The sequence below is a fragment of the Lethenteron reissneri genome, chromosome 13 (genome assembly GCF_015708825.2).
Source record: "Lethenteron reissneri isolate LAM-NWPU_2019-01 chromosome 13, ASM1570882v1, whole genome shotgun sequence".
NCBI classification, from domain to species: domain Eukaryota; kingdom Metazoa; phylum Chordata; class Hyperoartia; order Petromyzontiformes; family Petromyzontidae; genus Lethenteron; species Lethenteron reissneri.
Genome location: NC_083791.1, coordinates 6432907 through 6451781, shown reverse-complemented (window position 1 = coordinate 6451781; position 18875 = coordinate 6432907).

The window sequence follows — 18875 nt, the reverse complement described above, 5'->3', positions numbered from 1 at the left end:
TCATGATTGTGAAGAATATTGGTTTGACGATGTCACAGGAGGGGACATGGGGAAAATGCAATCGCCATTTTTTGTAAAAAATAAACAGGCTCCCAAAAGTGTTTGTCGAAAGTCGTCCTATGGAAAATATCTACAGCCATTCTCCACACTGCTCTACAAGATTTCCGGATGGATTATTTAGGTCATGCCACAATGACAATAGCACAATTGTAGTATACATTTGTAATAAAAGACTCTTAGGCGATGTTGGTCTCCGTCTGTCCTTTATTGGGTTCTTGTCTCACACCCCGCGATGTCCCCGGTCGGACCCGCACCTCTTCCGTCGCGTGCCCTCCGCACGCCGTTCGAGTCCTCCGCTCTCTCTGCAGCCACACCGCTGCCCGTGTGCCCCGCACACTCCACAGCCACTCCGCTGCTCCGTGTGCCCCGCACACTCTGCAGCCACTCTGCTGCTCCACGTACACCGCTGGCCGACGGTGCCGTGACTCCGACCACGTGGCAATTCGTGCCACTCCTCCGCCAGCACCCCGCGTGGCTTCTCCTATCTTCACTCTCTCTCGACTCCCGATCCCCTTCCGGTTCTCACCCTATATCCTCCTCTTCACGTGACCCTGACTCCTCCTCCTCCTCACGTGATCCTGACTCCGCCCCCACTCACCCCGACGACCAGGCTCCACCTCCCCTAATACTCCGGCCCGCGTGAGTGGTGCGGAGGCAGCACCCACCCTGTCCTTGCTCGCATTACACATTGGAAGGAAAGTCGAAATATGATATTTAGAAGTGTTGATGAGGACTCTGTTTAGCAATCTCAAAACCCAACTTCAGTGAACCTATGTGTGCTTCTGGGTAGAGAGAGGTGATGGTTGTGGATGGTGAGGGTGGGGGATTCGAACTGTCCACCTCTGGATTGCAAGTCAGGTCCCTTCACCATTGCACCACAGCAGCATTCCTAGATTATAGTATTTAAACGAAAGAAAAACACAAACTTTCAAAACAGGTGACTTTCTGCACTATACCCATTACACAATATCTTCTTCATTCTGGCGTACGTTTAATAAGGGCTTTCACATGTAAGTTATTGTAAAAGAAAAAAACAGACAGACCAAATAAATAATCGTCTAATATTGGCAGGTAGTAAGAGAACATCAAAGCAGTCAAAACTTTACCTGGTTGATCACGTCCTTCCAACGATTGCTTAATTTGTATCGATTATCTCGGTTGAATTATGTCTGTTTATAAATCTAGATGGCTTCATGGACAAATTTTTGATGGTAGCCCGAAGCTTTGCAGAGTACCTTGGTCTCGGAAAAGACAATATCGTGTGAGCCTACCGCATTCAAACAGTGATCAGCCATGGCAGAGGTATTGGTTCTGCCGTGTTTCAAATCTGCCTTGTGTTCACGAACACGGTCCGAGACATGTCATTTTGTTTCCACAAAATAACTGCTACCGCAGACACAACTTAGTTTGTAGACACCAAGGTATTGCATGCCAGGAATCACATCTTTCACAGATGGGATCAAATGTGTAGTGTGTTGAATCGTACCTGGATCTTGTGTTTGTTCAACATTTTGGAAATATTTTTGGTAACCACTGCTATATATGGCAAGGTGATGGTTTTGATTGGGTCCTCAGATGGTTCTCTCCCTATGGTTGGGGATACAGTTTTGTGGATTGTGCGATCCGAATATCAATTCATCTTGAGGGCTTGACGTACGTGCTCCAGTTCACTGGATAGGTGGTGCTGGTCGGAGATGCAATGGGCCCGATGGTGTAGTGTTTTGATGAGGGAATTCTTCTGGGCTGGATGGTGGTGGGAATCAGGCTTTAGATAGGAATCCTTGTGGGTAGCTTTCCTGTAGACAGAGTGTCCCAACGAGCCATCACGTCTCTTCTTGATCAAATCATCCAGGAATGGTAGCTTGCCATCATTTTCCACTCCCATGGTGAATTTTATGGATGGGTGTATGGAATTGATGTGATTGAAACATTGGTTCAGTGCTGGCAGGCCATGTGGTCAGATGACGAATGTGTCATCTACGTATCTCTTCCACAAGGAAGGACGTAGGGTGGATGTCTGGATGGCATCTGACTCAAATTAGGGTACCCCAATGGGTTATCTCTTATCGCCAGCGGTAGCAAATGTTTTCATGAAGAAATTTGAGACAATGCAGTCTTGAAATTATTGGCTTGCTTACTCCACTGCTGGTGGACAGGTCTCCACGTCGAGAAATCTCCAGGGGATATTTGCTCGACTCGTCCGTGCTGATCAGACATCTTGGAAGAGGTCGGGATGCCTATACTCTCTACCCCACCACACTCAACCTGCCGATCAACGAACTGTGGTGTACCCATTTACACTTCTTCTGCAATATTTTTGCTGTCTTTTCTTGAATTTTCTGTTTGCACTTAGTCACATATTCACTTTAAGATGTTTTTTGTTCATGTTTTTGTTTTTTGTTTTTTGCGGTTGCACCCGATTCAAGAGCTGAATGGCTCACAGGGCTATACCTAATAAATGAACTTGAACTTGAACTGCTGAGTAGACAGATGCGATGGGAATGATGGGGCGTGGGAGGAGGTTTAAAAAACATAGCTCTCATTGTTTTATCCGCCGTGCCAGGATATGGAATCGAGCCAGCAACCTCTGGACTCCAAGCGTGCCAACCATGACACCACTGCGGCACCTCACCCTGTGTTCGTCAGTTGCAAAGGTAAGCAGATTACATTTACATACACTAATCAGGTATTTGCTGCATTATTGACTGTTGTTGCAGGTAATGCAATAAAACATTATTGTAACTGCCCTGGTTTATATATTCTCAGTCAGTGGTGTAACTAAATTATCAGCTCAGGGAGTGTGGCAATCGGTCAGGGTGGGGCCCCAATATTTGATTTGTCTCACACGGTCGCACCCAGGATATTGTATATATGGCTCCTCTTGCCAAATCACATCGTTACACTCACGGTCTCGAACATTAAACGCTGTAGGCGGGCGCTCCCTCTTTACAAAATGCAGCCATTGCAGCTCCATTTGATAGAGGTTATCAAATCTACACCTTTAACTGACTATTGCCACATACAATGTGCTCAAAGTTCCTGTTGTTATCAATTGGGGGTCATCAAATCCACACCTTGGACTTACCGCTGCTAGATACCGTGTGCTGATCATCTGAATAAGGGAATCGCTAAAGAGTTTTAGTTTCAACACTACATTGCAAAGATTTTCCCAGTTAACATTTGGGTGTCTTAAACCACTGTAAACATTTTGCCTACATTAATTCGACAAACCGTGATGATTTAGAACACATATAACCAAGTAAATAAGATAAAAATGCCATACAACATTGTAATTCACGATTTTGATGAGAAAGGCGGTGAAAGATGCAGAGACAAGATAGTTACTGGTAAGTTTGGTTGGGGGAAATGATTGGTAAGTTTGACATCAGAATGAGGAATGCGAACCAGCAAAGACGTGAAAATAATTACTTATCTCAGAAATAATGATTACACGTGTAATAAAAGGACTTAGACACTTCTTACTGACTCCGTGTCCTTTATTTGGGGTTCGCGTTCTCCTTCCCACACGGCACTCCTCCTGAGACTCTCTCCCTGGCAGCCCCACATCTGCCTTCGCTCCCGTAGCCTTCCACGCTCCTGCAGCTCCGCTGCAGGCTCTTGGTGCAGCCCTCCGGCTGCCCCCACAGCAGCTCCATCGCTGCTCCCTGTTCCTCCGTGCGTGGCGATCTCGCCACCTCCCAAGTTAGCCCTTCGTGGCCTCTATGGCTACCTCGCCATCTCCAACCTCAATCCTCCATTCTCTCTTCCACCCCGCTGGCTGGCGCCGTCATGAGCCCCTCAGCCACCAGGCTGAGGCACGGCGACCACCCAACGTGTTCACCACCCTTCACTCCCCCGACTCCCCAGATAGCTTCCTGTCTCCCCGCTATAACTTCTCCCCCACGTCACCCTGACTCCTCCCTCTCGGATCGTCATATCCGCCCCGCCCATTTACGCCCGCATTACACTACCCTCCCCCGTAGAGAAAATCCCAGCCGTCCTCGGCTGAAACAGAACAAAATAATGCGGGCGAAGGCATCACAATCAGGAGTCCCCCAGACACAACGGAGATTATAACAACAACAACACAAGCAACGAAAGGGGAGGTATCAGGAACTGGAACAGAACACCGGCCTGTCCTCCGCGCAACATCAACAAGAATAAAAATGGCACAATGAACAAAAACGGCAACTGACACGCAAGAACGGCCAACGCGCACAATCCAGAAATGTGATGTTTTAGTGCGTGTCCATGTTGCAGTTCCATCCGCTCGGCTCAAGTCCAACGTCAAAGAGCAAGTGGTAGAGCAGAATGACGAACGGCGCTCAATTGCTCCTTCAAGTCCTCATCCAGCTAGCACACCAGGTAACACCCAGTGCGACGGGAGCTGAAGAATCTGTGACGAGAAGGAGAATCCAATCCCCTGAGGCACAGCACAACAACGCACATCCGCATGTCGTACACGACAGCCACCCGGCCTCAGGGTAGTGGAGATGATGTAAATCCAGCCCGCTTAAAAAAAACTCCCCATAAATACCCAAAATAACGCAATGGATGCCCCAGTATTTACATTTTAACAACAATATTATTTACACGTGACAACAACAACAACAAAATTTCCTGCTCTTACCCACCAGCAGTCCTCCCTTGAGGACCAGCAGACATCGCACGTACACAGCATGTACCCACGGTCACTCTCAGCAACCCAACAAAACGCCTAATCGCACACCCTCGCGTGGAGAGAGCCACGCTCCCCAGCGGTGACGTTTAACTCGCCGTAACCCTCACCGTGGTCGTCAACCCACAGCAACATCCACTGACCATACTCTCAGCTAGTGCAATTTCGGGGATGAGCAGCAACTCGGCCACGCTCCTCCCTTACTATCCCATCAGAGATGGACACACACCAGCCTCGTATAGTCCGATGCTTTATAGCCCAGGGAAGGTTCATCCCCCAGCAATGCCAGACCCCCTGTACTCTCCCCACGGGGCAATGTTCTCTTATAGAGACAATAACACCCTAACCCAGATCCCGTGAGCCCCAGGCACACCAGGTTCAGTCTGCCACCGCACAACTGAACCATGACTCCCCGAGCCATATGAGCACATGGCCCATTAGTTTAAGACATACCACGGAGGTTTCGCCTCCGGGCTGTCAGGTCAGCCATCAGCCATAGGCCGATGTGACCACAACTCGTGCATCACCCAATCAACAATGGCAGGCATAACAGATGGAATATTTGCCCCACCCCGGTTTTTCCCGCGCGCTCAAAAATGGCGTCCCCCTTCGCCCAGCGCGTTCGCGCAATCTCTCGCGCGCACTCAAAATGGCGGCCCTTTCCGCAAAGCGCATCGTCGCCATACCCCGCGTGCGCGCAAAATGGCGGCCCAACGTGCGAACACGTGGCCAGTTTTCTCCATTCGTGCACCCCAGCTTCCCTTAGCTGGGGGTCACAAGACGCATCCCCCGTCACGTTATAACAACCCCACCAACGATAGACGCACAGCCCCAGCTTGCTGCGCACAGCTGTCATATCGTGGAATTTTTAACCAATATTTTACCAACCACATTAGTTACACAACCCAACTCGCCAAGCAACTCGTGGCTGCATGCGATCAACCGAATACGCGACGCCACTTGGCGCCAATTTACGGTCCCATTAGCATTAACCTTTGAGACACCCACAACGGCGTCATCACGCACCCTCAAAGCGCGCTCTCTCTCTCAAAAAGCGCAATTACCCATAATATACACGAAATCTCGTGTGCACAACACCAATACAACCAAATTTTTGGGTCCCCCTCCAATTTGTTACCAATTTCCAACAAGTACGCACAATATAATAACAATCTCAATTCCAATAGTCAACCACTGCATCGCACCCCATAACCATACAGAACGGTATAACAGCACATGCAATCAGCATATCGCGATCACACGCGTACATTTAAGCACAATAGCAAGCAGATCTGCAGGCAACCAACACACCATTAATCCTGTCGTAACTTTGCAGCAACAACACAATTATTCTCTCTCTTGCAACAATCGCATCGCACACAGCACCTCGCAGCACAATACACCAAAAAATATATATATATTTTTTTTCAATTAAGCCCATCACACAAGGTAACCCACAAATAATACAGCGCAAGATACCCGACGCTCCCAAGTTAATAATTAACTTCACCATCAAGATAACAACTCCACGCAGCAGCGCACACACACAATTTGACACTCAGCAAATACAGCAGACTCTCCGTCCATTCTCAACACACGCACACACTTATATTGACACCAAGCAACAAGCAGATAGTGCGTTCATCGTTATTACACACATATACACACAGTCCGAACCGCGCTCCGCACAATCGAGCCATAAGAGAAAACCAAAATAGCCCCCCGGCCCTCGAAAGATGAGTGAGGTGTGTGTTAAGGCCGGGTGCGTATCGTTATGACTCGCCCGGGGCTGCAGCAAGAAGAGGACGGCAGGGTGGCAACTTGAGACGCCTCGCAGAACTCGTTCGGCGACTTGACGGCTCCGTTGTCACGCACCCGAGCCAGGACGGGAAGCTCCCGCCCCAGCAGCTGCAGCATCGGCGTCTTCTCCTCGCAGCACCCCCTCGAAAAACAGCAGCTCGCAGCAGGCTGCTCACCCCGCGGCACCTCCAGATGGCAGCGCAAGGCTGCCTCTCCGCCGCGATGTTGAAGATGGCGGCGTCCTCCCACCGCGGTGAAGACAAGATGGCGGCTTCCCGCCGTTTCTCCCCTGCCACGCCCAAGATGGCGTCTTCGTGCCACGTGGCAATGGCGCTGGCAGCGCAGGAAAGGCAGAGGCCTGCGGATCACCACCGGGCCTCCCCGACGTCGTCCTCGGCGTGGTGAACTCACACAGTTGCGCCAGCACGATTTTCAAGGTCCCCATCTGCATCGCTATCTGTCTCCATCGTAAGTTGGCGTCCTCCGGCACAGACAGGTCCACCGACGCGGCGACACCTTGCTCACCCGGACCCGTACTCGTTCCAGAACGGATCTCCTCTTCCATCGCAGGCAGGTCCACCGTCTGAGGAAGGTCGTCGTCGTCGGATGATGTAGCAGGAACATTATTTTTTTCTTCTTTCTCTCAGTTGTTTTGAGATGCCGTTTCACTTCTGACTCCAGTGTAATAAAAGGACTTAGACACTTCTTACTGACTCCGTGTCCTTTATTTGGGGTTCGCGTTCTCCTTCCCACACGGCACTCCTCCTGAGACTCTCTCCCTGGCAGCCCCACATCTGCCTTCGCTCCCGTAGCCTTCCACGCTCCTGCAGCTCCGCTGCAGGCTCTTGGTGCAGCCCTCCGGCTGCCCCCACAGCAGCTCCATCGCTGCTCCCTGTTCCTCCGTGCGTGGCGATCTCGCCACCTCCCAAGTTAGCCCTTCGTGGCCTCTATGGCTACCTCGCCATCTCCAACCTCAATCCTCCATTCTCTCTTCCACCCCGCTGGCTGGCGCCGTCATGAGCCCCTCAGCCACCAGGCTGAGGCACGGCGACCACCCAACGTGTTCACCACCCTTCACTCCCCCGACTCCCCAGATAGCTTCCTGTCTCCCCGCTATAACTTCTCCCCCACGTCACCCTGACTCCTCCCTCTCGGATCGTCATATCCGCCCCGCCCATTTACGCCCGCATTACACACGTATGGACGTGGAAAAAGCCAAATAAAAACGCGAAATCAGAAATGAGATCAAGTTGGTTCTGGCAAACCACAGATTTGTAGTAACAACTCTGATAGGTGTTATGTCTAAATATATCTTAATCGTATTAATCATTCTCCACGATATTTATTTGTGCATTTGTGAATAGAATCAGTCATGCACGAGAGTACTGGATACAACATTAACCATGTCAAAAAATTGCATAGTGGTCCATTGCAATAAACCAGCATTCGGCTTGGTCAACCACTAATTCTCTGTTTAACAGTATGCTTTTAAGTAACAAAACTGGAGGATTTCTCCACAAATCTGACTGTTGCCTGATGAAGCTTGTTGTAATTACTGGTGAAACGTCGTACTCGGATTGTAAATGTTGTGGCTTTTCTCTCCAACACACCGGTGTGCTGTACTAGTTACGAATTGGCCACGTTCTATTTACGTGACAAGCCCTACCAATTGGCTGTGTCGGTTGGTGACGGGTTTAATGACATATATTTACGCGATTTAACCCAAAAAACCTGTATTATGCACTAATTCTCTACTCACTCTTATAGTTAATTCATTTTGCAGGTTTCTTGAGATTTAACCAAATTGTCCAACACCCTATGAGCCAAAATATGGAACTTTAATGGGTAAATGTTCAATATTGAAAGGTTTCCTGTTGAAAATTGTCTGGATACTCCAAATTCATTATACTGTACTCTTGACTGAAACTAATCCTGATCGACTATTTCCAACCAATTACCTGACAAATAATTGGCAGTTCTAAACATGATTGATGGAATAAAAAATGAAAAAAGCGTAGTTGTAATCGTTATGTTCGCCCTAGTGATTGTAGAGATGCCGAGGTTGGAGGGAGTGGAAAGAAGATTGGGATGATCAACAATGTTCAAGGCAGAGGAAAGGTCGAGAAGCATGAGAACATAAGAAAGGCCAGTATGGAAGCAATTTGCAAGATACTTTGGACGATGAGAAGGGCTGTTTTCGGTGGAATGAAGAGGGAGAAAACTGGATTTTAATTAGGAATAGAGGGAATGTAAAGAAATGTGGAGTGATAGCCGGGCAAGGAAGAAGGGGGGTCAGAATGGGGTGGTCAATAGCGGAAGAGGTAGGGTGAGTTTTGGAAATGATCATGGAGAACTCAGGTGAAGATGTCGGGGTGAAGGTGGAGAGAGGAGGAACAGTGACCCAGGGATGAGAGCAGTAGGGGGAGTGGTAGATGGAAGGGATGACCTAATGAGCTCAACCTTAGAGGAGAAATGGTGATAGATGGCCAGAGCGGAAGCGGCATTGGAAGGAGTGGAAAGGGTAAAAGAAGAGGGATGGAGTCAATTCTTGATGGAGGAAAATAGTAGACGAGGGTGAGGGACAAGGGAAGGGATGTGGGACAGAAAATAGGACTGTTTGCAGATTCATGATATGCAAGAAATGTATAAAGAAGAGTGTATGGTAACGGGCATGGGTCTGGGCTGAGTGGGAGGCTTTCCAGCGATGCTTTGCAAGCTGAGTGGTGGTCAAGTCTGAGGGAGGAAGAAAGCCATGGTTGAGGGGGCTGAGGGGATGGGGAAGGAACACAGAGGAGCAAGGGTGTCGAAAGAGGAAGAGAGAGCCAAATTACGAGTATAAGTGGCGTCTTCGTTGTGAGGGAGGGAAAGTCGAAGGTGGGGGCAAGGGTCGTGGAAAAGAGGGATATCAGCAAGGAAGGGTCGAGGGCATGGAGATTGTGGTGGAAGGGGGTGTGAGGGGAGATAGGATAGAGATGGGACGGGAGGGTAAAGTGATGGTCAGGGTGAAGATAAGGTGATCCGAAGGGGGACAGAGGTCCATATTTATGGGGGGAAGCTGTGCAATCAGAAAGGAAAATAAAGTCCAGAGTGTTACCAGATGTATGGGTGGGGGGGGGGATGGAAGAAAGTTGAGATTAAATAAGCCAGTTCAAGGGAGTATAACTGTGGAGATAGAGGGTGAATTAAGGAGACCTATTTAGAGACCAAGTTCACGTAGTCAGCCAAAAGTGGACGATGTCAGGCGCTGAGCAGAGTGAGGCTGAAGAGGACCGCTCACAGGAGGGAAACAGGGCCAGGGTTCCGATGGATTTCCACCAAATAAGAGCTTAGAACTAGGCAAATGCAAAACACTGCAGACAATTGGTGTGGTGATGGAGTGGCCAGGCCAAGGCGATGGAGCAGCCTGGTGACCGAACAGCCTGGCAGCAAGTTGACCACTGCAAAGTAGGATAGCGGCCTGACGATTGTGCGACGCAATGATGTTGCAGTCAAGGCCAAGGCGATGGAGCTGCCTGGCAGTTAAGCGGCCCGGAAAATTGTTAACTGCAGCAAACAACGAGGTAGGCCGGTGAAGGGACCTGGTAGCCATGGAGGCTAGCCCCTTGACAGGCCGGTGACCCAAGAGCAGGCGAGAAGCGGCTGGGATCCGAGTTGCAGTGGCCCCATTAATGAGGCCTCGACGCAGAGGTGCCATCTCGGCCCAAAGAGTAACGAATTAAAATAGAGAAGTGAGTAGAAAGAGAGGTGAGGCAAGGTAGAGAGGAAGAAAGAGGACAACACGGAGGGAATGTGGAGAAGAAAATTAATGTACTGTGGTGGGATGAGCAGGAGGAGAGGCAGCCTGCAGGTATGGTACCATCTTGCAAATTCCAACTTTGTGTTTTAGCCACCTGGTGCTCCCGTTCATTGTTGTGAGCATCGCTGCTCTGCCCTCCATTGTTCGTGGAGGACGACCGCCTCTAACTGCACAGTCGGTGAAACTCCAATAAATGAAGCATAGTAAACATATGTTTTGTGCATGTATGTACTAAACTGTATGATACGCCATTGTATGGATTTAACCTTTACAATTAGCAAAACAAATGGGTATTCTGATCGATAGAAGAAGCAGTGAATACATTCTTAACAAAAAGCCAGTTAATTCCATCAAACTACATGCAGTTTCAAAACGTATACAGGTAGGAACAACAGTTCCACACTGCCCACCAGGGATTATTTGTCTGTCTGTCGTGCATATTTTCTGTCGTGCACGAATGCGCTGTCCAACCAAGCTCCTACCTGCCCACTCTGAAGGAACGTGTTTAAAAACCGCCAAAGCATTTCGTTTGTTGTCATTTCCCACACTTCCGACTAGCACGGTTAGCTATGTACGTTGTAAAAGAAGTTCAACATACATATGTAATAAAAGACTCCGTCAGGCACTGCTGTCTTCGTTGGTCTTTTATTTAGTTTCTTTCTCTGCACCCCGCTGGGTCCTGTCCACGGACCAGCGTCGTCTCGCGCGCGCCCCGCACGCGCTCCCTCGTCAGCTCCTCTGCTTTTCCTTCACACCCCACTGGTCCTCATAGTGGACCAGCGTTTCCTTGCGCGTGCTCTGCATGCGCTCTCCTCGCGACGTGCCCCGCACGCGCTCTTCCGTCAGTCTCTCCATCCTCGCGATGTGCCCCGCACGCGCTCTTCCGCCAGTCTCTGCAGCTCCCCCCCCCGCTCCGCACACCGCTGGCCGACGATGTGCCGAAGCCCCATCAGCCACGTGGCTGATGGCGCGGCAGCCACCCAACGTGGTCCCGCTTCTTCACTCCAACAACTGACCCCGATCCCTTCCGGGCTCCCACCTATATCTTCTTTCCCACGTGACCCTGACTCCTCCCCTTCCGGATCGTCAGATCCGGCCTTCCCATACTGCCCTGCTGGCTCCACCCCCATTCACCTCGCTTCCAATTGGACCCTGAGGTGAACGGCGGCCCCTCCCACACGCCCCCCATACTGGGCTCCGCCCCCCAATACCCCGGGCTGTGTGATTGGGCCAGAGCCCAGCAGCAACCCCATTGACGCTCGCATTACACATACATGCAAGTTGCTCAGCGGTCGAGTGAGCAGCTCGCAAAAGGAAGTTTTATGTTCAAATCCTGGTTGGGATTTTGCATCTCCTCCATTGCCACGAACATAGCCCAGCCTAGGTCCATCAAAACTATGCAGTCCCACATTGTGTTAACTTTGATGGTGTTGTAGCCAGCACCATGCGTGCCCATCTCTATCTCTCCCATGTCGATGGGCTCATTGAATTTTGGAGATGCCCAGGCCATGTTCAAATACCAATCTCTCTTCATAGTGTAATAAAGGATGCCGAGTCGCTCTTCGTTTATTGCGTGTGTTTGTGTAAACTCTTTATTGTTCAACTTTATTATTGAACTTCACCTCAACATAAAAACGCCGACTCCCGTGTTTTTCCTGCACCGTGTACTCATCGCCAAACGCCCACCCATGGCACGAGTGGGTGGCTAACAATGCCTGCAAACATTTGCGCTGTGCTTGAGCGATCCAAGTATTATATTACATCAGTACTCTCTGCCACTTTGTTGCCACTGTTGTCTGTCGTCCGAGTTGCCATTGAAAAAAAGCTCTATAGCTTAATGGGTCATGGGACCTTTTTTGCCAATATCACAATATAATAATTGGTTTTACCCTTGCTGGCAATAAAACAGGTGTTAAGATGTTAAAACACCAAAACAAACCTTTTGCAAGGAATCATTAACCACACCTAATTGTGGTGAATATTCAAACAAATACATGCTCTTACCAGAGCATATGCTTTGTCTTTGAAACTGATTGGTCCGCACCAGAAACAGCTTTCTTCATAGCCTAGTGTCAAACAGTGTTAGACAAGAGAACAGGGGCGGTTTCTTCATTAGGGCGATTGGGCGACGCACCACCAATGTCATTCAACCACAGAGTCACGCTAGCCGTCACTGTGCCTCTGGATATAGTCCAATCAGCGTCATGTCACGTTCTGTGGAGTACCGCCTCTTTTTGGGCGATTTCACTCCGGCTGAGAATCGCCCCGAGTGGCCCCATAGACTTACATTCAAAGATGTTTTTTTTCGAACGGGGGGCGCTGCAGTGCTTACGTCATCATACGTAAGCACGTTTCATCCAGCAATATAATTTGTCGCCACCTAGTGGAATCTTTAATAAAAGAAACTTAAGTGGATTGTATTAATAGTGAGTATAGAAACAAGCAAGATGTATTGTAAGAGTAACTTTATTTTTCATTAATATTAAAGAAGTGAAGTTGCCTTTACATGCGTAAGCTGTTAATTTATCCATTGCATGGGTGGACCTTATCCTTATCAATCATCCAGACATTCGCCCCCCCTGAGAGATTTTGCAGGAGCCGCCCACTGCAAGAGAACACCAAAAGGCGAACAACACAAAAACAATGCACTATCAGGGAATTTATAGCTCGGGGTGAGCAGCTACATCATTGGACCTTGCAGACATGATTCCTTGCAAAACGTTTCTGTTTAGAATTTTAACATCTTAACACCTGCCTTATTGCCAGAAACTGGTAAAACCAATTCTAATAGCTTAATGGGTAAGTCCAGCAATCCCGTGTTCAGTGTAATAGATAAAAGCGATGTTTATACATGTGTAATGACAGGGTGCCACCTGTCGGCCTGAAGGGGTAATCGCGGTTAATGGGCATGTTACATAACGTCTAATTATAAGGAGGGCGTATCTGGGGTAAAGTTGAAAGGCGGAGTCAGTCGGGAAGCTCCGGGAACCTGCTCGAAGGTTCTGGAAGGGGGCATGGCCGTAGGCGGAGCTTGGCCACGCCGGGGTGTACATAGGGGGGGCCGAACCAGAGGTTCATTGCTGTTGCAGGTCCTGAGTCCTGGCTGCGTCGCTGCTGGCCGTCATCTCTCTTGGTCATCCGGCCACGTGGCCGATCTTCTGCAAGGATCTCATTGTCGCCGTCGCTGCGCTAGTCAGACAGCTGTGTATATGGATGCCGACGATGGGGTTGTGTAGAAGGGTCGGCTATGTGTAGCTACGTTGAACGTTACATAGAAGTACATAGATGTATCGCCCATTGGTGTGCTTAAAGTGTGAGAATAAATAATAAGCCCTCTCCACGACGTGTCTCGGAAGTCGCTCACTACACATGCATGCAGACACTTTCTCTTATGTATGGCAAAGTGAAATTTTCCAACATTGTGTGTATATTAAGGTTGTTATTACGAAGAACACTACCAATGACATTCTTATTTTTTTTAACAATTAAGACAGGTCCATGCCTATTATCTTGCTACTGAGTTGGCTATACGCTTGATTAAACACGAATTGCAATCTTCTTGGTTCTTTCGGTAAAGTCAAGTAGAAGGGAAGTAATAAAATAATAAAAATAAAACATAATAAAATCAAATAATTCTCACGACGTTTCGGCTACAACGCAAGCAGCCGTCTTCGAAATTTAACCGCCTCTACGGGGAGGGTTTCCACATAACTTTGAGATCCTTCACATTCTTTTGTTGAGGCTCTCTTCTTCTTCCACCTCCAACTCAGCTTATATATAAGCTCTTAGCTTGGCAGTGTCTCATTCTTCACCTGAAGACGGCTGCTTGCGTTGTAGCCGAAACGTCGTGAGAATTATTAGATTTTATTATGTTTTATTTTTATTATTTTATTACTTCCCTTCTACGTGACTTTACCGAAAGAACCAAGAAGATGAATCCCTGCAGTCACGAAAGCTTTAAATCGAAATTTAACGACTTGCAATGTTACGTTGAAGTTCCAGGAGTGAAAAATAGTCAAGCCTTCATCTCTTAATTATCCAATTTTGGCTAAACCTCACAATATCTCAAGTCACAGCATAGAGAATATTACTAGTTTGCATTTCCACATAGGGATATCTTGAAACTGGACGACAGGGCCATCTTTAAACCTGTGTCAATCAATTAGGATCAAAAACTGCAGTTATAGGACACTTGCGGTTGTTGTCAGGAAATCACTTTACATGTGATGTTTTTTTTTATTGTTTTGCCTGATTTATGTTGCTCTGCATGTTTTCACCTGTACTGTGTGATGATTGTTGATTCTAGGGGGGGGGGAACAATTCTTTAAAAATATATCCAGATGAAATGTCCTGGTATAACCAGTATCATCTGACATCCAACGTCGTTATCCTGAGAAATCTGTAATGTTGACACATTAAAAGTCTAAAGTTTGTATCAGTAATGTAATAACAAGGACTTGGATCCTCCTAATAACCTAAACACACTTGGAGCATGTGCCTGTTTGCGAGCATCTACGAAGGCCGGTAAAGTACCTGAGCGGCTTCGTGGCCAGCTCAATGCCCGACCGGCTTCGTGTCCCACAGTGGTGATGTTTACGCACCACACCAGGTACTCATTTGAGGCTGAATTAACCTAGGGGAGGCTCATGACCGGTTCAGATAATCATCGCTGGTGTTGGCCGTGAGCAGAAATTTAACTTGGGTCACCAGGTCCGTAGCGCAAAATGCTAACCTCTACACACCCTCGTGTACCTCACACACTTGTAGCAATACGTGCATAACACTAGCCAAGGGAGGGGGGCACGTACACAGACCAAAATGTACATCAACACCTTTGTCGGCATGTCATACTCAACTTCCTTCTTGTATTATACACTCGTAGGAGGCAGTCTTCTGGCAAGGGTTGTATTGCACAGGCCTCACTCGCAACACATACGCACACAATAGGAAGCCGTCTCTCCAAGCGCACCCCAATCTCATGCCACAACCCCGTTTTGGATCCTCCCAGAAGATTCTCGAACCTTGCAGCAGGTTCTTCTCTATGCCCTCCGTCTTTACACCAATCCGTCTTCCCCTGATATCTCTCTCTCCCCACCTCGAATCGACTCGTGTCCCTCATTTCCCTTTCCCGCATTTACCCAATCGCCCTCTTGCTCATCCCCCCCCCCCCCCCACCGGCTGTGTCGCAGACATCGTTTATGAACTACGCTAGGTAAAAGTTTTCAATAAATATCATTAACCTGATGTGATTTTTGTACAATTTTAACTACGATCAGACACTAACAGCTGCTGCAAAAATGTATTTTTCTGCAAAACAAACCAAAACTGTTGACTTTATTAAACTTTTTTATATTTAAATATGTACCCATCGGAAACCGCTCAATTTAAAGATTCCGTTCTTTCGTTCAAACCCACTTGAATCCTAAATCTCTCAAAAATAATCAAAGATAGAACAATGCTTCTTGCTTCAATTGTACAATATTTGCTGTTTAACGCTCCATCAAACGAAAAAACCCACAATCTTATATTTTGAACGGTTTCCTAATGACACACACAAACGTTTTTATGGGGCAATTAAATTCGAGATTTTGCGGCCTTAAAATAAAAAAAATCGGATTTTCTAAAATGTCCCATTGTTTGTGTTCTACAAGCTACCTGCAGTATGTACCAGTGATGTGCGGTGAGGTCAATAGCTGGGGAGGCACTGGCTTGTGTCAGAGCCAGATTCACACACTGAGGGGGGCGTGTTAGACACGTCCCCCTCAGTGAGGCAGATGTGATAGCTGCCTCCCCTGGTGCTTTTTCATTGCAGTTTCATGACGAGACCAGCGAGCCTAAATATATCTATACACAAACGTGAAATAAGTTACCTGGAGTATGGAAGGCGAGGACATAAAATTAAGGGATCTACAAACATTACATTGGCGACATACTGAGATAGTAACAGGCACGCGCTTATTGCCCACGCTCCATCCAGTTACTGAGGGGTTGCGCAATCAGAGGGGAGGCTGAGCTCGTCGCTGCCTCACCTCTCGTTTCTTCCTGTATTAGCAGCGGAGCTCCGCAAATTTGGCGATTTGGACTATAAAAATGATTGGAATCGTACAGAAATTACATTTATAACACAGATCATTGGAAAAATCTTAATATTTATTTTAATTGATTATTCTTTTTTTTTTTCGTAACAGCTATTTTCATTGGAGTATGACAGGTGAGGCTCTGCCTCCCCTGCCTCCCCCGACCGCACGTCCCTGCTATGTACCAAATTTCAGATTTTTACCTTGTCCGGAAGTCCCTCGAGGTTATTGAGACGTACGTACAGATTAAGGTATTTATTTATATTAGATTCATGAGACCTTTTTTGTCAGTATCAAAATGAAAAAATATATATACACACTGTATATAACAATAGGCTTTACCTATTATATGAGCATGTTTGTTTGCAAGGTTTTCCACAAGTATGTGTGGCTAATGCAGACTGGATGCCTTGCAATAAGTATCTATTTGTTGTTTGAACATCTTAACACTCGCTGTTTAATTGTCAGAAAGGGTAAAGCCTATTCTTATTTTTCATATTATTTATTTGCTTAAGGTGTCCTTACACGACTCCTCCGTTACGTTAAGGTTTTTTTTTAAATGACCCTTACACACGCACAAGCTTACAATACCAAAACGAAAACAACTATATGTTACAAATTTTAAGTAATCACAAACAACCGTTTAAGGAGCAGGGGAACAGGGTTTCCTATGTGCATTTAAAAAGTGAATTGCGTTTTAGTGTTGTGCTTGTGCATGTGTGCTGAAATGTGTTCAGGGCAATAAAACAAGATTTGTTTTTTGCACCCTGAGGTGTCCAATTACTCATAAGCCAATGACTCAGTGTCCTTGAAATGTAACCAAAGTCCAAAGCCCCATATGAGAGACAACTATCAGAAGACACGATAATCGGTGTTCCCCATTTTTTTCTGGCAACAAAACAGGTACATCATTGGACCTCCTTTGCCAGTACCAAAATATAATAATAGGGTTTTCCCCTTTTTCCTGGCAACAAAACTGAAACCTTTTGGGTCGAGGCTCAAAAGAAAGCCGTCCCTTGGTCTGGACCAATCAGTTTCAAGGACAATGCATATATTATCATCGTGTGTTTTTGTTTGCATTTGACTGCAGGTATGAATCCTCGTAAAAAAAGGTTTCAGTTTTGTTGCCAGGAAAATGGGGAAAACCCCTATTATTATAACAAAACAGGTGTTAAGATGTTAAAACACCAAACTGAAACATTTTACAAGGAATCATGTCTGAATTAAACACACTGCTTGCGGTCAGAATGCAAACAAAAAACATACTCTGATAATAGATGTGTAGTGACATTGGGGATGTCACTGTGTGGTGCCGGCCCTGGGGGGCCATGGCGTGCGATGTACTTATGTAGCGGACAGCATCGTGTGTGTTGCTGAGTGAGGCCGGCTCTAGCAGAGCATGGTGTGCGATGCACTGTCATCACGTATACCCTGTAGATGGGTGTAGTACCAGCCTAGCGGGGTTTGGTGAATGCTGGGATAGCAAGGGCACCACGCATGGCGTGCAGAGCGGGAGAGTGAAAGTCCAGGGACAGGGTTGCCCCGGGCCATGGCACTCTGGTTGACCCCGTAACCACGTGATCCGGAGTGTCCATATAGAGGCCTCCAGATGGGGGGGGGGGGGGCTAGAGGGTGATCACGTGTCCGGGGAGAGCTCTCGAGAGGGATCGAGAGAGAGCTGGAACGCTCGCAAAGGTGGGCGGAGCCGAAGGCAGAGCCGGCCCCAACCCGGGAGGACATAAGGTGGAAGCTCCACATTCTACGTCTGAAGAGGCACCAACACGTGGCCCGGGACCCGAGTGGGAATCCGGTCCATCCTAGCCATAACTCCTGTATGGTAGTGTACTTAGCTGGGTGCTCACCACCCTAGGCTGTATCTAGTAAAGGGGCATCTACCCCTTTTGTATGTACGTGTTGTGTAATAAATGTGTTGCCTCTGAAGAACAACGTCTGTGACTCAGTTGGACTCACTCGATATGCATTGTCCTTGAAACGTATTGATCCACACCAGAGACAGCTATATTTTGAGCCTCGTCTCAAACGGTGTTAGACCAGAGGACGCCAAAAGGCGTACGGTAAAGTCACGTAGATAGGTTAAAAGAAAATAATAATAATAAATTAAGAAACGACAACATTTTGATTGCAACACAAGATGAGCATCAAGGATATGGACTTTGAGGGACATCCTACAGCCCATTGTGCCGTAGTTCTTCACCAGAGTCTCAACCAGCTCCACGTAGTTTTCGATCTTGTGATTGCCCAGGAAGCCATGAACCACTGCGACAAAGCTGTTCCAAGCCGATTTATCCTTACTAGTTTGCTTCTTACTAATGACCCTTGCCTCAGACAGCTTAGGGAAGAAGTCTTGAAGGTACTTGAAGGCTGCCGACTCCTTATCTACAGCTCTGACAAATTGTTTCATAAGGCCCAATTTGTGCAGTGGTGGCATCAGCACCTTCCGGGG